Raw genomic sequence first — 21,119 nt, 5'->3', positions numbered from 1 at the left:
CTTGTGCTCTCTGGCTCTATCTCTTGTCAAATAAATAAAATATTTTTAAAACAAAACAAAAACAAATGCATAACTGTGGGTTGAGAAGCAGCACGCAGGAGAGGCCCGCGGTGGCAGGGGTGGTTGGATGTGTGTCAGGACAGCTTCCCTGGGGAAGTGGAATTCAAGTGGAGATCTAAAGGTTGAGCGAAGGTTATTTAGGCCAAGGGAGTGGAGTGGGGGCCAGGTGAGAACATTCTAGGCATTGGGAAGGGCATGAGTGAGGCACTGTCATGGGGACATAAATCAAAGAAACCTGGTTGACCAGGCCACAGAGAATTAAGCACAAGAAGTGATAAGAAGGTTTCGGGTAGGAATTAGACTTGGATCCTAAAAGCATATCTTACTTGCTCATGGAAGGTGGGATTGAAGGGGTGGGAGAGCAAGCAGGGAAACCAGGTAGGGAGCTCTTAGAGGGGTACAGGGTGGCCTGGACTGGGGTGATGACCACAGGGCCTCAGAGAATGGGATGGGTTGGAGTCATATTTAGGTGTAAATTTGGCAAAAAAAAAAGCAAAACAAAAAAAACCTGTGCTTAGCTGAATGTGGAGGCAATAAGGGATGCGGGGGAGAGAGGCATGAAGGTTTCTCCCTGGGGAATTGGGTGGGTGCTGGGGCTGTTCATTAAGTTAGGGAACCCTTGAAAAGAAGGTACTGATTTTAGACATTTCGGACAGATTAAGCTGGAGGTGCCCTTGAGACCTCCAAGTGGAAGTAACGGGGTGACTAGATCTGAACCTCAGGGGAGAGGCCTGGAATAGTAGTGTCAGTCTGGAAGTTACTGGAGTATGAGGGTTATTGAGGTTGGGGATATGAATGAGGCCACAAAGGCAGACTATGAAAGTACGAATGTGTACAGAGATGTGGCTTCGTTGGTCAAATTTGTCTGGAAAACACAGGGTTAAACATACTTAAACTGGATTCTTTGCAGCAGGACCTCTCAGGGGCCTTTAAAAGGCTATGATGGGGGCGGGCACCTGGGTGGCTCAGTCAGTTAAGCGTCTGCCCTCAGCTCAGCTCGTGATCCCAGGGTCCTGGGGTTGAGCCCCACATCAGGCTTCCTGCTCAGTAGGGAGTCTGCTTCTCTCTCTTTCTCTCTCTCTCTCTCTCTGCCCTCCACCTCGTGCAAGCTCTCTTTCTCTCAAATAAACAAAATTAAAAAATAAAAAATAAAAACCTAATCACTGTTTGTATTTCTGGAGGGGATAAGAAAGACTAATGAACACTGGGAATCTCTAAATGCCAAGACACCTTAATCCGGAGATTCCTGAACTTTTTTTGATCACAGAATCCTTCAGTCACAGGGCATCTTACTGCACTAGAAAACTCTTCCTGACAGTAAAGTACGGCAACCAGAGCACTATCTTTTATTTCCTTTGAGGATAAAACCAATAGCAACCCTCACGTTCGAAGTGTGCCACCTTTGAGTGCTTTCATATCACTTCTTATTCAACTCCCAAAATAACCCTGTTCTGGGGGGTGGGGGTGGGGGGGGTCTTAGGACCCCAACCTACAGATGAGGTTCAGCTGTGTTACGTGGCATACCCAATGCTCAGTGTCTCAGGCTGGTGAGGGGAAGACCTGGAATTAAAACCAGGACAACCAGGTCACCAAGTTCAATGTCGTGTTCAGCTTTATGACCTTGGCTGTTCCCACATGAAAACACATGGGCCTATAACGATGTCATGAATTTAATAGTTGTGAGGCTGATGCTTGGATCCTCAGAGCCTTCATCTAGTAGCTGAAAAGCCTCTGCTTCTGAGATGGCTGCTGGCTGGCTTCCTCTTAACAACCCAGGGATGGGGGCCCCTGGGTGGCTCAGTGGTTGAGCATCTGCCTTTGGCTCAGGTCATGATCCTGGAGTTCCAGGATCGGGTCCTACATCAGGTTCCCCACATGGAGCCTGCTTCTCCCTCTGCCTATGCCCCTGCTTCTCTCTGTGTGTCTCTCATGAATAAATAAATAAAATGTTAAAAACAACAACAACAAACCTGAGAATGGCTACACTGAATCAGACCCAAGGTTCACTGACAGTGGAAGCACCTGGTTGTCCTCAGGAGGTCAACTTGCAAGGCCAGAGCCATACCTCCAGCATCCCGGCCTCTCTTTGAGTGTCAATTATAGATCTAACACCCATGAATTTATCTAAAATGTACAAAAACCTATATATTTTGATCTTATATCACCACTTGAGATGATGAAGTCTCTAAGTTCATCCTTCCTGCTATAAGACCTTTTATTAATCTTTCGTATGTTGATTAAAAATCAGGCTATGAGAAGAAATACATTTCTCCAAGAGGGAGGATTAGCCTTAGAGAGAGACAAGCCAAGACTACCGTTCAAACATGAACACAGGACTCCTCTTTCCATAAAATTAAATATATGCCCCTACTAGTGATGTCCTTAAATAGCATCCAGGAGTTACTCCTCTGCTCAGCCAGTCTCTCAACAGACAGACACAGGACTCCTCTTCCTGGCGGAAGTCTGTGCTGGCTGTAGTGGGGGAACATAGAATATATTCCCCATTATGGAATTTTGGGGATTTTTTATTATATAAATTTTCATGGAATTATAGTATATTTTCAGAAAGGTACACAATCATAAATGTTCACAATATACCTATGCTCATGTAATCACCACTCACGTCAAGAAATAGTGTTTATCAGCTCCCCGTAAGCTAGCTGGGCCAACTTCCCAACACCACGTCTTCCCTTCTTCCTAGAGGTAACTGGTCTTCTGACCATGTATTAGCTTCCTATTACTGCTCTAATAAATTAGCACAAACTTCGTGGCTTCAAACAATATTCTCTTACAGTCCTGGAGAACAGAAATCCCAAATTAGCCTCGCTGAGCTAAAATCAAGGTGTTGTTGGCAGGCTTCATTCCTTCTAGAGGCTCTCGGCAGAGTATTTCCTTGTCTTTTCCAGGTTCTGGAGGCCACCTACATTGCTTGATTTACGGCCCCCTTCCCACATTTCCAATGCCAGCATCGTAGCATTTTCTCTCTGACTGTGATCCTCCTGCCTTCCTCTTATTAGGACCCTTATAATTAGATTAGGCCTACTTGAATGATCAAGGAAAATCTCCTCATCTCGAAACCTTTAGTTTAATCACATCTACAAAATCTCTTTTACCGTATACGGTAATAAACTCCAAGGTTCAGGGGATTAGGACACAGATATGTTTGGGGGACCACTGTTCAGCCTACCACAGACCGTAACACCATAGACTCACGGTGCCTATTTTGAACCTTAGGTCAATAGTCATACACTCCTTTCACGAGGTCTTTTGATTTTAAACAGTCTTCAGGTTTGGAGTAGTCTAATTTATCAGTCGTTTGCTTTAAGGTTAGTGCTTTTGTGTCTCTTTAAAGAAATATTTACTTACGTACCCCACCTCCCAAAACGAAGATACTCTATGTTTCCTCTGCTTGTTATGTTACCTATCATTTTTAAACCTACAATCCATCTAGAATTAGTTTTTGTGAATGCTGTGAGGTAGTTACTAAGGTTCATTTTTTTCCTGACGCGGATACCCATATGATCCAGTAGGATTTTAAAGACTGCCTTTTCCCCATTGGTCTGCATTACCCCTTTTATCTTCAACATCTGTTTAGGAACCATACCATGCTATCTTAATCATGGTAGCTTTTAAGTAAATCCACATAACCACTGGTGCAAGTTCTCTAATTTGGTCATTCTCCAGTATTATCTTGGCCATTTCTGGCCTTCTGTGTTATCATATAAATTTCAGAATCAGTTTTACCAGTTTCTTGGAATTTGACTGGGACTGCACTGAATCTGTAGATTACGTGGGAAAGCATGTTTATTGTAATACCTACATCCTCTAGTCCTTGAACATTTATTTGGGTCTTCTATAACTTAGTTCAGTGACATGATATTCTTTTTGCACAAAGAAAGGGGTTGCACATCTTTCCCTGGATTTATTCTTAGGGGTTTCCTGTTTGTTATGTTATTAGAATGCTGTATTATCATTTAAAAGTTTTATTTTCTGATCTTAGTATATATAATGCAATTGATTTTTCATATTGATCTTGTACTAGGCTATCTTGCTAAATTCATTCGCTAATTTACATAGTTTGTAGGTTCTTTTGGATCTTCTCTCAATAGCTATAACTATATAAATATGTATTACATACATACTCATATATATTTCTCCTTAGTATCCATGATGCTGATGAATAATGGCAGTTTTCTTTCTTTTTCATTCTTATTTTTCTTGTTTTATTGTACTAGCTGTGAATCTCCAGTGAATAGATGTGATAACAGATATCTGTCTCATTTCCAAATTAGGGAGGGATTATGATGTTTGCTGTAGGGTTGTTTACAGATGTCTTTATAAGATTAAGGAAATTCTTTATTCTTCTGGTTGGCTAAGAATTTTTTTTTAAACATAAATGAACACTGGATTTTTTAAAGATTCTTCATTCATTTGAGAGAGCAAGTGAGAGCATGAGAAGGGGGGAGGGGCAGAGGGAGAAGGAGAAGCAGGCTCCTCACTGAGCACGAAGCCTGATGGGCTCATTCCCAGGGCCCCAGATTCATGACCTGAGCCGAAGGTAGACACTTACCTGACGGAGCCACCCAGGTGCCCCAATATTGAATTTTTAAAATTGTTTTTTCTATATCTATTAAGATAATCATAAGATTTTCCTTTTTATTTTGTTCATGTGATGAATTTACATTAATTGAGTTATCTTGCTTTTTAGGTTGAAATAATTTTAGATTTATGGAAGAGTTGCAAAAACAGTACAATTTCCTTATACCCTTCTCCCAACTGCCCCAAATGCTCATTTATATAACTATAGGAAAACTGTTAATATTTAAATAACATTGGTATATTACTTTTAATAATACTATGTGTCCTTTATTCAGATTTTACCAGTTTTTTCATGAATATTCATTTCAGGATGGCATATTACATTTAGTTGTGGTATCTCCTTAGTCTGCTCTAACCTCTGACAGTTCCTCAGTCCTTCCTTGTCTTTCCTGACTTTGACACTTTTGAAGAGAATTGGTCAGGTATTTTGTTAGACTATCCTTCAATTTAGGTTTGTCTGGTGTCTTCTCACAATTAGATTGAAGGCTTTCATGCTTGAGAAGTTTGCTGCAGAGGTGATGAGGCTCAAACTCAGAACCCCTGAGATCAAGAGTTGCATGCTCCACTGACTAAGCCAGCACCACCACCCCCGCCCCCCGGCCCTTGTATTCTCTTTAAAGGTATGATCTTTAGGCAACTGGGTGGTTCTGTGGTTGAGTGTGTGCCTTGGGCTCAGGTCGTGATCCCGCTGTCCCAGGATCGAGTCCTGCATTGGGCTCCCTGCATGGAGCCTGCTTCTCCTTCTGCCTGTGTCTCTGCCTCTCTCTGTGTCTCTCATGAATAAATAAATAAAATCTAAAAAAGAATTAAAAAATAAAAATAAAGGTATGATCTGTGGTGAGGTGGTCTTTTTCATTCCTGATATTGATACTTTGTTTCTCATCTTTCTGGATTATTCTTGGTAGAGGTTTATCAATATTACCAATCTTTTTGTGGAACCAACCTTTGGGTTTGTTGATTCTCTCATTGTACATCTGTTTACTATTTCATTCATTTTCTGTTTTATGCTTATTGTGTTTCTACTTTCTTGGCTTTAATTTGTTGAGTTCCTCCTTCCCCACCCAATTTCTTGAGATAGATTCTTAGATAACTGATTTCCAGCTTTTCTTCAATATTTGCATTTAAAGCTACAAATTGCTGTCCCTACTCAAGCACAGCTTGAACTGAATCCCACGTTTTGATATGTTATATTTTTATTATAATTTAGTTAAAATGTTTTCTCATTTTTCTTTGATGCACAGATAATTTAGAAGTTTGTTTTCTAAAGATGTGGGGATTTTTCTAAGTATCTTTTGCTATTGACTTCTAGCTGATTTTTATTGTGTTCATAGACCAGAAATTCTCCCAAAGAAATAAAAGGTAAGAACACTTACACTCATTTTATGAGAGCAATTTAACGTTAATACCAAAACTGAACAAAGATATTATGTGGGGAGACAAAAGGAACGGAAAAGATGATTTAAATCCTGTGAAATTTAGGGCATCTGGGTGGTTCAGAGGTTGAGCGTCTGCCTTTGGCCCAGGTCGTGATTCCGGGGTCCTGGGATCAAGTCCCACATTGGGCTCCCTGCATGGAGTCTGCTTCTCCCTCTGCCTGTCTCTCTGTCTCATGATTTCTCATGATTAAATAAATAAAATCTCATGTTTTATTGTACTAGCTCATGATTTCTCATGATTAAATAAATAAAATCATTAATAAATAAATCCTCTGAAGTTTGTTGAGATTTGTTTTATAGATCAGCATAGAGACAGTTTTGGTAAATATACCATGTGTAATCAAAATTTTAAAACTGTCTCTTGTGGAGCATTCTATACATAATAATTTGGTCATGTGTGCATTTGTTTTTTTTTTTTTTTTTTTTACGTGTGCATTTGTTAATTGTGCTGTTCAAATTTTTTCATATTCCTGTGGTTGGTTTTCATTCTCTGCTACTTCTTCTGAAAGTTACTGAGAGAAGTGAAATTTCTATTAAAATCTCCCATTTTTCCTTTTAGTTCTGTCCATTTTTGCATTATAAAATTAGAAGATGTGTTATTAGGTACAATTTAGAATTGTTCTATCTTCTAGATGGATTGACATTTTTATCTTAATGAAATGTACTACTTTATCTCTTGTAAAGCTTCTTGCCTTAAGTATTGTCTGATGTTGGTATAGACATACCAGAGTTCTTTTATTGAGTTAGAAATTTGTTTTTCCTCCTTTTACTTTTATTCTTTCTGTATGCTTATATTTGGGTACAGTGATATGTTTATTTTTAATCCATCCTATATTTATCTTTTACTTAATCTGTTTACATGAAATATACTTACTGACATATTTGGATATAAATCTACCATCTTATTTTTTAGTTGTTACAATTGTTCTGTTTTCTTTTTCCCCTCTTACCTTCTTTGGAATAAAGTATTTTTATTATTATTTCATTTCCCTCTTTATTAACTAGTTCATCATTGATTCTTTTATATCTTTTTATTGGTTATCCTAGACCTAAAGATTACAACATGCATCCTTGACTTACTAAAATCCAATTAGTATTTTTTTTCAATTCATGGATTATCTTAAGAACATTGGAATACTTTAACTCCTTTTTCCTACTTATATTTCGTGTGTTGTTATGTACTTTAATTCTACATATACTCTAACTCTCTCAAGATACTATAATTTTATAGTCAATATTAATTTAGATTTCCTTATCTGTTTACTATTTACAGCCTCTATATTCCCTTCTGCATCTTCTTGCTTCCATTTGGAAATCTTTTCCTGCTACTTGAAAAACTAGGTTTTGGGGATCCCTGGGTGGCGCAGCGTAGCGCCTGCCTTTGGCCCAGGGCGCGATCCTGGAGACCCGGGATCAAATCCCACGTCAGGCTCCCAGTGCATGGAGCCTGCTTCTCCCTCTGCCTGTGTCTCTGCCTCTTTCTCTCTCTGTATGACTATCACAAATAAATAAAAATTAAAAAAAAAAAAGAAAAAGAAAAACTAGTTTTTCCTTTAGTGTCTGTCAGTGAGCTGCAAATCATCTCAGTTTTTGTTTGGCTGGAAATGTCTTTTTTTCATTTTCATTTTGGAATGATACTTTCTCTGGGTATAGAAGTTTAGGTTAGCAGTTATTTTAGCCTTTTATTTTTATTTTTTGAATAGAAAGCTATTTATTGGCCACTTTATTTGCAATAAAGTAAACAAGATACAGTTGGATAACATTCTGACTCCTACAAAGTTAATTGTTTTTCCTAGTTTCTACTGAACCAGGAACTCAAATACTGAGAAATTGAACCTGCATGTCAGGAACAAGTTGCCATAAAGAAAAAGCATGCAGGTCAAGAATTTAGATTATAGGAGTTTGTTCACCCATTTATTCCATCTGGTCCTAAATTGCAAACACCTCTAACCATCTGATTATGATTAGGTTTCCATGAAGGAAGTCCTAGACATTCCATAAATCATGATCTTTTAGTTAATACAGAACAGAGATTTCAACTTCTTGAAAAGGAGTGGTTCACTAAGAAGGAATCTTTAAATATCCGTTTAACTAAGTTTTGCTTACCTAATTAAAACACACCAGGACTCATCTACTTTTCTCATTTGGGTGGGGTGGTTGTTGGTAGTGATAAAATTTTCCTTTCAGGGATCATGCAAATAAACTTGTATATGACTATAGATATGGATATGGATTCTGATACGGCCGCTTTAAATTGTCTGATTTAAATTGTTTACATTATATTTAAATTTTCAATTAATTACAACATTTGAAAGGTTAAGGCTTCAAGAAAAATTTCAATTTACTTCAAGTGATTTATTTCTTAGGTTGTTAAAAATGATGGCATCTCAGAAACATGGGCTTATCCATGGTTATGAAATGCCGTTTATATTTTGGTGAATGTTTAAAGAAAAAGAAAAAGAAAGAAAAAGAAAGAAAAACCATTTATGTATGAATTTTTTAAAAAAAGATTTTATTTATTTATTCATGAGAGACACACAGAGAGAGAGGCAGAGACACAGGCAGAAGGAGAAGCAGACTCCATGCAGGGAGCCTGATGTGAGACTCAATCCCAGGTCTCCAGGATCACACCCTGAGCTGAAGGTGGCACTAAACCGCTGAGCCACCCGGGCTGCCCATATGTACGCATTTTTATGTACACACACACGTACACACACACAAAATAAAATAAAAAAAACACCCAGAATAGTCCTTAGGCATATACGAGTTAAACACAAATTCTGACTGACTAATGATTTTTTTTTTAATTTTTATTTATTTGTGATAGTCACAGAGAGAGAGAGAGAGAGAGAATGAGGCAGAGACACAGGCAGAGGGAGAAGCAGGCTCCATGCACCGGGAGCCCGACGTGGGATTCAATCCCGGGTCTCCAGGATCGCGCCCTGGGCCAAAGGCAGGCGCCAAACCGCTGCGCCACCCAGGGATCCCTGACTAATGATTTTGAAGATTTCCCCCAACACTGAGAACCATTAGGTGTTCTCGAATGCAGGGGAATAACATCCCATAGTCTCAAATAGTCTCCTATCATAAAGGAAGCAACTACAGAAAGCTTCTATTTTTTCAAAGTAACCAGAGCTATAGATGCAAAAAAACCCCAACAACTCTCCCAATAGTTCTTCAAAACAAGCGTATCAAACTTGATTTTCATTAAAATGTTATTTCTTCACACTAATAAACCAAAAAAGATCTGTATTTTATTTATACGTATATAAATTATTGGAAATGGAAATAATTATTGAGCTTCATCTTCTGGATGAGAATGGCAAATTAGTCTCCCTTCATAAGAAACAATCACCCCTCAAGGACACTCCCCACTTGCCTCTTCTGTCAGCACCAGGGGGGCCTCACCTGAACCTTTCCATTTCAGGACAAACATGAATTCTCCACCACTGCCAGTGGTACCACTTACTCCTTCAGGATCAAGAGCTCTGGCAAAACTCCTGGGGCTGTCCGCAGGGTCTCTTTTCTTCTTTGATTTACTATCATCAGATTCCCGGTCAGATAGAGACTGTCTTTTTGTATCATCTTTTTTTTTTTCCCCCAGCTTTTTGAGAAGTAAGACATGCTTCAATTAACTCTGGACAATCTAAATTTTCTCCAGGTTCCCAAGTATTGTCAGCAAGTCTCTTCCACTTCAGGGAATCCTCTGCCTTCCCATTTACTATCCCTTGGTCCAGTACATTCCCCCGACAAATTCTTCAGACTTTGCCTCTTCTACTTTTTTTACTCTTTTCTTTCTGCTTCTTCCTCATTTTTTGCAATGTCGTTTTATGGGAGGCCTTTTTTTTTTTTTTTTTTTTCAGGTTTGAAAAGCTATTATTCACCAGCCCAGGGCTGTCGCATCTCAGGCCCTACACACCTCAAGCTCCAGCCACATCCTTCTTTCAGCCTTTTAAAGATATCCTTTCATTGTTTGGCTTCCATCGTTTTCAGTGAAAATTTGGCTCTTATTATTGTGCCTCTGAACAAAATATGTCTTATTATTTTTTGCACTAGCTGTATTTACAGTTTTTATCCTTGATTGGTTTTCACCTGTTTTACCCTGATGGCTCTACTTGTAACTTTCCTTGTATTTATCTGTGGCTCTATGTCTTTTGTCAGTTTTTAATTCTCAGATTATTTTCTCTTCAAATACTGTTTATGCTGCATTATCTCTCTCCTTCTCTTCCAGGACTCTAATTACACAAATGTTTACACTGGGTCGCATGTATCTCTTAAGTCTTCCTTTTCTGTATTTCTTAAAATTTTTATCTTGCTATAATTGTAGTGAGGTCTATGTGTATATTTTCTTCTGGTCTATATTCCAGTTCATGAATCATCTCTTCAGTTGAGTCTAATCTGCTTTTAAATCCTTCCACTGAGTTCTTAATTTCAGTCCTAGAATTTTTATTAGGCTATTTTTAAAAAATATATTCAGCACGTCCCTTCAAATGACAGCATTTTTTTCTCTTGGTTTTCAGTCATTTGTTCCTATCTCTTGATATGATATGCCCAGTTTTAGTGTTGTTTAATGCCAGACACCATGCACGAACAATTGTAGTGATAATCTGAGAGTCTGGATGATATCATCTTCCCCCAGAGAAGATTTACTTTGGTTCAGGCAGGCAGTTAGCCAGGAGAATAACTCCTTAGTCTAATCTGAGACTGATTTGAATCATATCTGAGTCTCTGTGAGTGCTGGTCTATTTTCAGACTAGCTTTATTACCAGGGTGTGGTTCTTCAAGGTTCCCAGCTAAAAGACTGAGCTGTTTACCAGGATCCCTCCTTCTGGAAAGCTTTGAATCCTAATTTATGTCTCCTAACCCCTAAGACTGCTGGTAGCCCTGCTCAGCTGCTCAGCATCTCTCCATACGTATTCCGAATCATCAGATGCCTCATGAAGGAAAGTAGCTAATTATGTTAAGCTGCTCACCTCTCTGTATTTCCTTTTTCTCTAACACCTTAGAGATAGAGAGCACAGAACGTGCCAATCCCACTCCAACTTCAGCTCTCAGCCAGCCACTTTCCAGGGCCTGGTGCTCCTCACCCCTTTGTATCTTTGAGCCTTGGTAATAAACAATGTGAGCCTCCTTCTTGCTATTGGATGGAATTCTATCCAGCTTCCTCTGTACTCCAAAGAATTTTGTTTCCACTGGTGGAAGCTGTCTGAGGTGGGAGACGCAGAGGCTGTAAAATAAGTCTGCCTTAGTTCAAGTCTTCACTATCACTGTCACTTACGGGACTTTGGGCAAATTGCACTGTCACTTACGGGATTTTAGGCAAATTGTTTAACCTCTCTGAGCCTCGATATTCTCATTGTGAAATGGAGAAGATGATAAAAATAATCAAGATGACATGAGACAATGTTAGTGGAGTGCTTAGCAAAAAAAAAAAAAGCAAAATAAAGGTTGGCTACGGCCATTATTTAACTTAATTTAGGGTCCTGGAGTGTGTAGAAAGGTCTTAGATGATTGTCATTGGATTCCTCAGTTGAGCGGCAGCCTCATGAGTGTTGTGGGAGGGGAGCGAAGAGGTGGAAGACAGGAGGTTCTGTGGTTCCACAGATGAGCAGGAGTTTAATCCCACAGTGGGATTAAACCCTAAGGCTGGGATCCAGACCTTTTGGGAGAAACGTTGCACAATGTATGACTATGGGGAGTCATTGGCCAGGTTTCCAGTTTGCGCTTCTCCTTAGCAAGAAACTGGTTCTATTTCAGAGACGTCACAGGTCTCATCTTCCCTGCAGCTCCTCACTCCAGAAACACTGCAGCTGCCACGGTCCGAGGTTGACCATGAATGGATGAGGCCTCCCACCTCGTGTGGTCATAAGTGCTCCTCCATGGGGCTCAGGGGTCTCCTACTCACCGAAATGTCTCCTCGGGAAAGTACTAAACATCTATTATTTAGCTCTTCACGTGAACCGAAGTCATGTGTCATTCTGCCCGAGTGTATTTGCATTCTATGCTTATTTTTGCTCCGGAACGAAAGCCAGGAGTCAGCAGGAAGAAGGGGAGCCCTGGAAGAGCCATCTTCCAGACAGATCCTCTCCCCCATCCCTACTTCCGGTTCTCATTAGGCTTTGGGTAATTTATTTTTCCTCTGTTGGCCGTGACATCCTCATTTAAGTGTCTTGGGTTTCCTTCCAGCTCTGAAAACCTTATCCATGATAGTGGTGTTAGGTGGAGGACCTGAAGCCGGCCCAGAAATCACGCACAGTCACCCCATACCCCGCTTGACCGGGTGTGAACACCCTCCCCCCCGCCCCGTGTGCCCTCGTGAGAGCACACTGCTCCTCCCCCACCCCCAGGTGAGTCTTCCCCCTCCTCCCTGAGGACAGGCCTCCCCCCAGCCAGGCTCTGAGGGTGGTGGGAACCAGCCCGTCTCCCAATCCCCGGTTCCTGTCCAGCAGATTCACAGGGCAGTTCAAAGAAGCAAGGCTGATAGAACAGCTCTCCTGCTCCCTCCCTCTCCCAACTGGCTCAGTCTAACTGGCCCGGGGCCCAGTGGTTTTGCTCTCCACAGCCTCCCATAAGTAAAAATACTCCAGGCCGCAGCCTCCCGCCTGTGCCATGGCGTCAGCTCCCCAACCCACTGGTCAGGCTTTCGCTCGTGGGCGGGAAGGAGGCAGCCCTGTGCCGCGCTGGAGTCTAATTACGTGCTGAGGAAATAAACCATGGGCTTCAATTTTAGTGCTGAAAATAGCTACGGCCTAGGATTCCTCTCTCTGGCCTGAGCCGGGAGAGCGTCCCAGGGCTCGGCCTCGGCGCCCGGCCTTCGGGGTTTGCCACGGGAAGCTAGGCGGTGGCAGGGTGGGACAAGGGTCCGAGGAGGGGGGGTGGCCCACAGAGGCCCCGGGGTTCCGCAGTCTGTGGAGAGGCACACTTCAGGGAGACGGGACTCGGGCCCAGGGCTCAGGCCCTTCCACACCCCGCATCCCTACTGGGCCTCCTCGCCCCCGGCTCTAGAATGTTCTCGCTCTCGGCCTGCAGGACATCCAGGACTTCGGGGTCCTGCTGAATGCACCTCTGGAGCCTCGTGTGGCTAAGAATGCGAAGCTCTGGCCAACGCTGAGGTAATTCTCTAGGCAGGTCATAGGACACATGTCATGGTTTCGTGCGTGGCCGACCGACTCGGGCAAGGAGGATGAGGGAACATCGGCAACTGGGTTTGTGGACACGGAAGCTTCTGCAGGTCAACGGAATGTCCAGGTGGCTCAGTTAGACCGGATCCTGAGCCCCTTCCCGCCGCCTCGCTGCCTGGAAGGAGAGAGCCGGCCTGCCCGGGCCACAGGCTACCGGCCGGAGACGAGGGGGACACCACGTGAATGGCAAGTCCAGAGGGGGCGTCGGCCTTGCCGTTCGGGGAGCCTGGGCCCAGCTCTTCTCACAGCTCCGGGTCATCTTGAGCTGCCCACGCCCCGGGGTGCACGGACAGGGCCCCCTCCCTCCCCGCCCTCCCTGTCCCGGCAGGGCCCGGCTCACGTGCTTCGGCTCCTTTGCGCGCCCGCCTCCGAGCACCAGCGCTGAGCTGCCTCCTGCCGTCGTGAGCACGAGCAGGGCCAGGCCTGAGGCCGCGGCCAACGACGAGGTCAGCGCGCTCAGAGAACAGGCGTCCCTGGCCGCCCGGCCGACTGAGGGCACAGCAGAGCTGAGGGGAAGGCCTCGGCCCCCGTGGCGGCGGCGGCGACAAACAGGCGCGGCCTGGGGAAGGGGAGTTTCAGGGGAGACCACGCTCCAAGGACGGCGGGAGCCAGCGCGGCCCTACCTGCCCCTCCGGGAGAACGCAGAGGAGACGGCCCTGTTCGGAAGCCCCGGGCTCCTGGATGCCATCTGCACACGCCTCTCGTCTCTTCAGAGTCACTCGGCCTCTCCAGCGTGTCCAGAGCAGCTGCCATAGCTGCACGTGGCAGGTGCTCTGGGGGCGCAGCCAGCCCCCCGGGCTGACGAGGGCTGCACGGAGGAGGGGACACAGGGCCGAGGGCGGGCAGGCCCCAAGGCGCCCATGGCCGCGTGGTGCACGGACGGAGAAGGCCTCCCAGAGGGTCCTCGGGCCCCCTCCAGGCCTGTCCACCCCTTGACCCCTTGACCCCTCGGCCCTCGCCCAGCGGCCCTTGCTGTGGGGACAGGCAGTCAGAGGACACGCTTCTTTGCCAGAGAGCCCTGGCTCCCTGGTCTCCTGCTCTTGGCTGTCAGGGGGCTGCTGAGGGCCCCGCCCGTCCTCCAACCCCCCGCCGCGGGGGCTGAGGCCCCAACACAGGCTGAAGCTGCTGGGAAGGCGGCAGAGGGACCCCGCTCTCCCCTCCAGCCGCACCCTGCGGGGAACCGTCTCAGCCCCCACCTGCGCGTGTGGAGGCGCAGCTGCCTGGTGGCCAGACCACAAAGTCCCCATTTGGAAGATCCCGTTTCCTAACCACCTTGACCCGACATCAGTAGCAATATTGCCCCACAAGGAGGGCGAGCCATTTACTGCGGGAACCACCAGCGCCAGGGCTCGAACACCAAGTTCAGACACGAAGGTCTCCCCTCTGGAGTTAAGGCCGGGTTCAGGAAGGAGAAGCACAAAGCTTTCGGCCCGAGTCTCCTCCACGGAGGCCCCTCAGGCCCCCCGGCCCCCGCCCCCCTCTCCTTAGAACCCAGGGGTCCCCAGCTGTGCCAGCTTCCAGGCCTCCTCTTTAACCCCTTGGTTTCCCCCATCCCTCCCAGAGAAAAGTCAGGCCTCAGGAACCCCGGGGGATGAGTGGGGGCAGAGGGCACCCACCACGCGGTGCCCGTGGTATGCGCGCTCTAGAGTCTCTCCTAATTAACACCAAATTAATAATAATTGCAGCCACTTACGGAGAACCTGGTATGACTTACCCGCCGGCATTATTAGCTCGTCTGAGACCTCTCAGCTTTGAGCGCTAACGAGGAGGGAGGAATTGCTTCATCCGTCTTGGGGGAGCATCGAGGCCATGCAGCCAACAATCCAAGGTGGGATTTAAACTCGGTTTTGCTCTCTTTCTGCCCACCCTCCACTTTGAGCAAGAGTCGGTTGTCATATGTGCGGATTAAAGACATACTCACCACTCTTAAAAACACACACACACACACACACAAAAAAAAAAACTTTAAAACCAGAAAACACTGGATTGAGGATTGAGGATTGGAAAAACCACGGTTTCTCCCTAACCAAGGGGGCTCGTTGACTTTGGACAAGTGCCAGCTTCCTTGGGCTCCCACAACCTTATCTTCAAAATGGTGCAAGTAAAAATATCTTCCTTTCCTCCCTCTTGGGCTTGTTGGAAAGTCAGATAGATCCAGCTGGGCAGGGATCCCTGGGTGGCGCAGTGGTTTGGCGCCTGCCTTTGGCCCAGGGCGCGATCCTGGAGACCCGGGATCGAATCCCACGTCGGGCTCCCGGTGCATGGAGCCTGCTTCTCCCTCTGCCTGTGTCTCTGCCTCTCTCTCTCTCTCTCTCTCTCTCTGCGTGTGTGTGACTATCATAAATAAAAAAAAAAAGATCCAGCTGGGCAAAAGCGTCATGAACCGTAGAGAAAGATGCTTGATGACTGACTCTGCCATGGGACACAGCATCTTCTAAGACAACAGAGGTCCACCCGGGTGATCTCACAGTGACTTCTGGGGCCTGCATGCCAGGAGCCTATCGTCTCATTTGTCAGAAACAGGTCTGTAAGACCCTGTTATTTTTATGATTTGGAAGACCAGAGGTTTATCATAACGACAAACAAGTCCTCTATGACTGAACCTGGCCCATTAAACAGGTGACCCATGGGACACCTGGGTGGCTCAGCGGTTTAGCGCCTGCCTTTGGCCCAGGGTGTGATCCTGGAGTCCCAGGATTGAGTCCCGTGTCAGGCTCCCTGCATGGACCCTGCTTCTCCCTCTGCCTGTGTCTCTGCCTCTCTCTGTCTCTGTCTCTCTGTCTCTCTGTCTCTCTCTCTCTGCGTTTCTCATGAATAAATAAATAAAATCTTAATAAACAAACAGATGACCCACTGGCAGGAGCCAGATGTGAGCCATTGTCTTCAACCTACTACCCTCCCTTATCACAGGCACCGTTTGAGACTTTTTTACTCTCCCATGGAAAAGAATCAGTTAGTTAAACTTGGATCATTGAGTTTATCACCAAAGCCCAGAAACAACCCCAAAGTCCTTGGGTTGGGAGGATAGACTCATGGTACATTCACACCGCAGAGTATTAGCAGCAAAAGGGATGAAAGATTTTTACATGCAACAAATGCTTTATGCAAAACAGAGTCAGACTGCAAAGGCTCTGTATTGTATGATTCCATTTATATGACATTCCGGAAAAGGCAAAACCATAGGACGAGGAGTTCCTTATTACCAGAGGTGAGTTTCAGGAAGGATTTGACTAGAAGGGAGTGACACAAACGAGTTTTAGGGGGTGATGGACAAGTTCTGTGTTTTGATTGTGGTGGGGTTAACAGGACTCTTCACATTTGTTAAAACTCCTAGAACCAGGGGCACCTGGGTGGCTCAGTGGTTGAGCATCTGCCTTTGGCTCGGGTCATGATCCTGGGGTCCTGGAATCGAGTCCAGCATCGGGCTCTCTACAGGGAGCCTGCTTCTTCCTCTGCCTATGTCTCTGCCTCTCTCTCTGTGTCTGTCACGAATACATTTTTCTAAAAATCTTTAAAAAAAGAGGAGGAGTTTATTAAAAACAAAAATAAAAAAAACTCAGAACCATATACCAAAAGAAGTGAATTTTATGGCAGATAAATTAAAACAAGATTTTTTAAAAGTTCACAGATAAACTACTCCGAATCTTTACAAATGGGTCACCAAGAAAGTAGAGCCATTTGGCAGGGAGTCCCATAGTATAGTGTGACGTTGTATGAGGTAGAGTAGTGTAGCCTCGAATAGTGGAGAAATCTGGGGATTTGGCCACCAGTTATCTGGCTTGGGTTGGCAACAACCATCCGGGTGGGTGTTAAGAGGGCCCCATTCCCAGGTGACCTGGTTCTCTGGTAAACCCTGGAGTCTACATTTTAAACAAGCTTCCCAGGTTGTTTGGGTTCAGGTGGCTAAGGGCCCACATTTAGAGGCCCACTATTCAGCCTTTCTTCATTATTTGGGAATTAAATTCTTTTGTGAGCAGGAAACTCTTTCTATGCCTTGGAGTTTCTACCAGTAAGATGAAGACGATTAGCCTGTCTCCTGCTTTACGGGGACTTGGGCTCGAACTCACGACCCCAAGATCAAGAGTCACATTCTCTTCTGACTAAGCCAGTTAAGTGCCCCTCCCCTTTTTTATTTCATCTTTTATTGAACAGACCTACATTTCCCCATTTCTGATGCGTAAAGCTAAAATAGGACTTAAGAGGGCTGGCTCTGTCCATACCCACGTTCAGTATAGAGATTACTTAAAAACAAATCTTGCAAAAAATAAAATAAGACTTTAAGAAGGGGATCCCTGGGTGGCTCAGCGGTTTAGTGCCTGCCTTTGTTTGGCCCAGGGCGTGATCCTGGAGGCCCAGGATGGGGTCCCACATTGGGCTCCCTGCATGGAGCCTGCTTCTCCTTCTGCCTGTGTCTCTTCTTCTCTCTCTCTCTCTGTGTCTCTCATGGATAAATAAATAAAATCTTTAAAAAAAAAATAAGACTTTAAGAAGGTCGAATAGGGATCCCTGGGTGGCGCAGCGGTTTGGCGCCTGCCTTTGGCCCAGGGCGCGATCCTGGAGATCCGGGATCGAATCCCACATCAGGCTCCCAGTGCATGGAGCCTGCTTCTCCCTCTGCCTATGTCTCTGCCTCTCTCTCTCTCTCTCTCTCTCTGTGTGACTATCATAAATAAATTAAAAAAAAAAATAAGAAGGTCGAATAGTGGGGCACCTGGGTGGCTCAGTCGGTTAAGTGTCTGCCTTCGGCTCAGGTAATGATCCCAGGGTCCTGGGATTGAGTCCCACACAACGGGGCTCCCTGCTTAGCGGGGAGACTGCTTCTCCCTCTCCCTCTGCCCCGTCCCCTGCTCATGCTCACTCACACATGCTCTCTCTCTCTCTCAAATAAATAAAATTCTAGAGAAAGGAATGTTGAATAGTAAAAGGGGGGCGGTGAAGCCCTATTCACACATTTAGTGAGTAGGCAACTAGGACAATGTCATAGCAATTTGGGATGGGAGAGCATTCAGGTGTGTGTTGAGGGTGTTCCAAGTGGCAGGGGCTTGGCAGCCTTGACGATCTGCTCCTCTGGGGCCTGCACCCCGAGCATCTCTTCCAGGAACCTAACATCCTGGAATTTACCCAACCTCTTGGAAGTGGTAGCTTTGACCTTAAGGGAATAGTGTTAAGATGAAATTTTCTCTCTCTGAAATGCTTTGAGTTTTTTCACAGAATGAGATTCAAAGCCAGAGGCATGCCTTCTGGGATCACCCTAATTCTGAGCTCTAGGACTTGAGGGCAGGGTGAGAACCTGGGCTCAAGGCTCTCAGTGCCATTGTTTATGGTCTGTGTGGTTGTGGACAAGTAATTCCATTTTTAGAAACTCAAATTCTTACATTCAAATATTTCAGGGGCTGATAACTGTACTGGCTTCTCAGAGATACTGTGCAATTTGAGAGACACGCGCTGAGGTATGTAGAGGTGTTAGGATGGCTCAACTGCCCAAAGATTTGGCAAAAACAAAACCATATCGAGGGCCTGGGTGGCTCAGTCAGTTAAGCATCTGCCTGCGGCTCAGGTCATGATCTCAGGGTCCTGGGAGGGAGCCCTGCTCAGCGGGGAGTCCGCGTCTCCCTCTCCTTCTCCCTCTGCCCCTCCTCCTGCTGGGGAGGTGGCAGGCAGGGAGGGAGCAGGAAGGGCTGTGGGCTGGTCCAGGGCCAGAGGAGCTCAAGGAGAGCAAAGGGGTGCCAGAGTCCGGGCAGTGCCCACTCTCGGGGGGCGGTGTGGGCGTGAGAACCGCCTTTCGTGTTCCCATTTCCAGAGAATCGGGGAGTGGGGGAGAGGAATGCCCCCCTCCACTTGGGAGCTCCTGCATGTTCTTTTCCCTTCCATCAGGGTTCTGGGCATATGCAGGTGCTTCAGGCTCTCCTGGGTGAGGTGGGAAATGTGAGGGGATCCCCTGGGCCTCCGGCTTGTGCGCCCCCACCTGCACCCAAGCCCTGCTCCATAGGCGTCCTGAGCACCAGACAGTAAAAGAGCCATGGGGACCGCCCTGGGCCGCAGCGCTGGGCCCCTTCCTCGGGCTCTGATTGGTCCAGGCCTCCCCTCGGGCCCACGCCCGGGCCTCATGGGGCTTCCAGATGCCCAGGCCTGCATCCAATGCGCTCAAAGAAGCATCCAACATCTGCCTTCCTGCTGCTGCTGTAGCAAATCACTGTAAACTGGGGCCTTACAGCAGCACCAGTGATGATGAGCCTGGAGGTGAGAGGCCCAGAGCGGGTCTCACGGGGCTAATACCCAGCAGGGCTCTGTTCTTTCTGGAAGCTCTAGGGGAGAACCCGTTTCCTCGCTTTTCCAGCTCCCAGAGGCTGCCTACGTTCCTTGGCTTGTGGCCCTTCCTTCACCCTCAAAGCCAGCGGAGTCTTCCTCACGATGCCCTTCCGCTGGTTCTGACTCTTCCTTCTCCCTCTACTCCAGTTATGGACCCATGGAGTATGTTGGGCAGACAATCTGCTTGTTTTAAAGTTCACTACTAAAAAAAAAAAAATTAAGGTTCACTACTTAGAGCCCCAATTCACCCCTCTAACCCTGACACATTCGCAGCTTCCAGGAACTAGAACATGGGCATCTGGGGGGTGGCGCATGGTTCTGTCCACCGCAGAGAATGCCCCTCGGTAGAGGAGCACGGTGACCTTTTGCCCCCAAGAGTTTTCTGACTTTAGAATCATGAAAAACATTTGAAAAGACAGAAAGTCGGGCCCCATTGGAGGCTGATTCCGCACTTCTGAAATGGACCCAAGGAATCTGAATTTTTAGCAGACTCCCTTCATGCTTTCCTGATACACATGCTCCAAGGGGCACATTTTGAAAGATCTGCTTTCTTTTGTCATTGGAGGGGTATAGTGACTACATTTTAAAGACCTCATTGCAAAAATCTATGGTCGATGATTTATTACGTGATTCTGATGTATTAATAAATATAACTAAGTTGATCTAGCACTTCCCCTGTGCCAGATACTAAGCGCCATCGTGTGTCATCTCATTTAAAGCTCACCGTAACAGGGCCAGGTAGGGCAGTTACAGCCATCGCCACCTTGCATGGATGTAGGGGTGAGGTGACCTAACTAGGTTACACGGGCAAAGCCAACTGCCCATCCATCTCCCTTCTTTTCTTTTTCTAAAGTCTGAGCTCTTTTCTCTTTCTTTCTTTCTTTCTTTCTTTCTTTCTTTCTTTCTTTCTTTCTTTCTTTCTTTCTTTCTTCTTTCTTTCTTTCTTTCTCTGTCTCTCTCTCTCTCTCTTTCTTTCTTTCTTTCTTTCTTTCTTTTTCTTTCTTCTTTCTCCTTCTTTTTTTAAATGCAATATTCTATGGAGCAGAAGCTCCATGGTGATGAATCACTAAAATGAAAGACCTGAGCTCTTGACCACTAACCAGTCCAGTGCTGCCACATAGTAGGTTCTCAGTAAGTATATGTTGAATTATAGGGTAAATAAATAAGCAGGTGTTTATATGAGTTAATGCTGATTGTCCTAAGAATCCTAAAGAAGGGATTTATTATTATCACCAGGAAACAGGCCAGGACCCAGAAGACGAGTGGAGAGGATTGGCTCCATCCCCGAGTCTGAGTCCACTGAGTCACTACACCAGGGCTCACACAGCAGTCCACAGGCTCCCACAAAGCAGTATTTTCAAATCCTGCATTTTTTATTATAGAGACTTCTTACTCCTGTAAAAGTTCAATTTGCTTTGGGGCGTCTGGGTGGCTCAGTGGTTGAGCATCTGCCTTCGGCTCAGGGCATGGTCCCGGGGTCCTGGGATTGAGTCCCGACAGGGCCCCTGCTTCTCCCTCTGCCTGTGTCTCTGTA

General features: G+C 45.6%; 1 long non-coding RNA gene and 1 pseudogene across 1 annotated transcript; one reads left to right on the top strand and one right to left on the bottom strand.

Moving 5' to 3' along the window:
- Positions 1–9,453: 9,453 nt before the first annotated feature.
- On the bottom strand, positions 9,454–12,189 carry LOC119874295 (annotated as a pseudogene).
- Positions 12,190–13,663: 1,474 nt separating this feature from the next.
- LOC119874311 lies at positions 13,664–21,119 on the top strand. The gene is made up of 4 exons (XR_005367486.1): positions 13,664–14,044; positions 14,962–15,104; positions 18,667–18,726; positions 20,822–21,119. It is a non-coding gene; the product is annotated as an uncharacterized LOC119874311 (long non-coding RNA).

Source organism: Canis lupus, chromosome 12 (assembly GCF_011100685.1).
Source record: "Canis lupus familiaris isolate Mischka breed German Shepherd chromosome 12, alternate assembly UU_Cfam_GSD_1.0, whole genome shotgun sequence".
NCBI classification, from domain to species: domain Eukaryota; kingdom Metazoa; phylum Chordata; class Mammalia; order Carnivora; family Canidae; genus Canis; species Canis lupus.
Note: the sequence above shows the minus strand (reverse complement) of the source record. Positions and strands in the feature narration are given on the sequence as shown.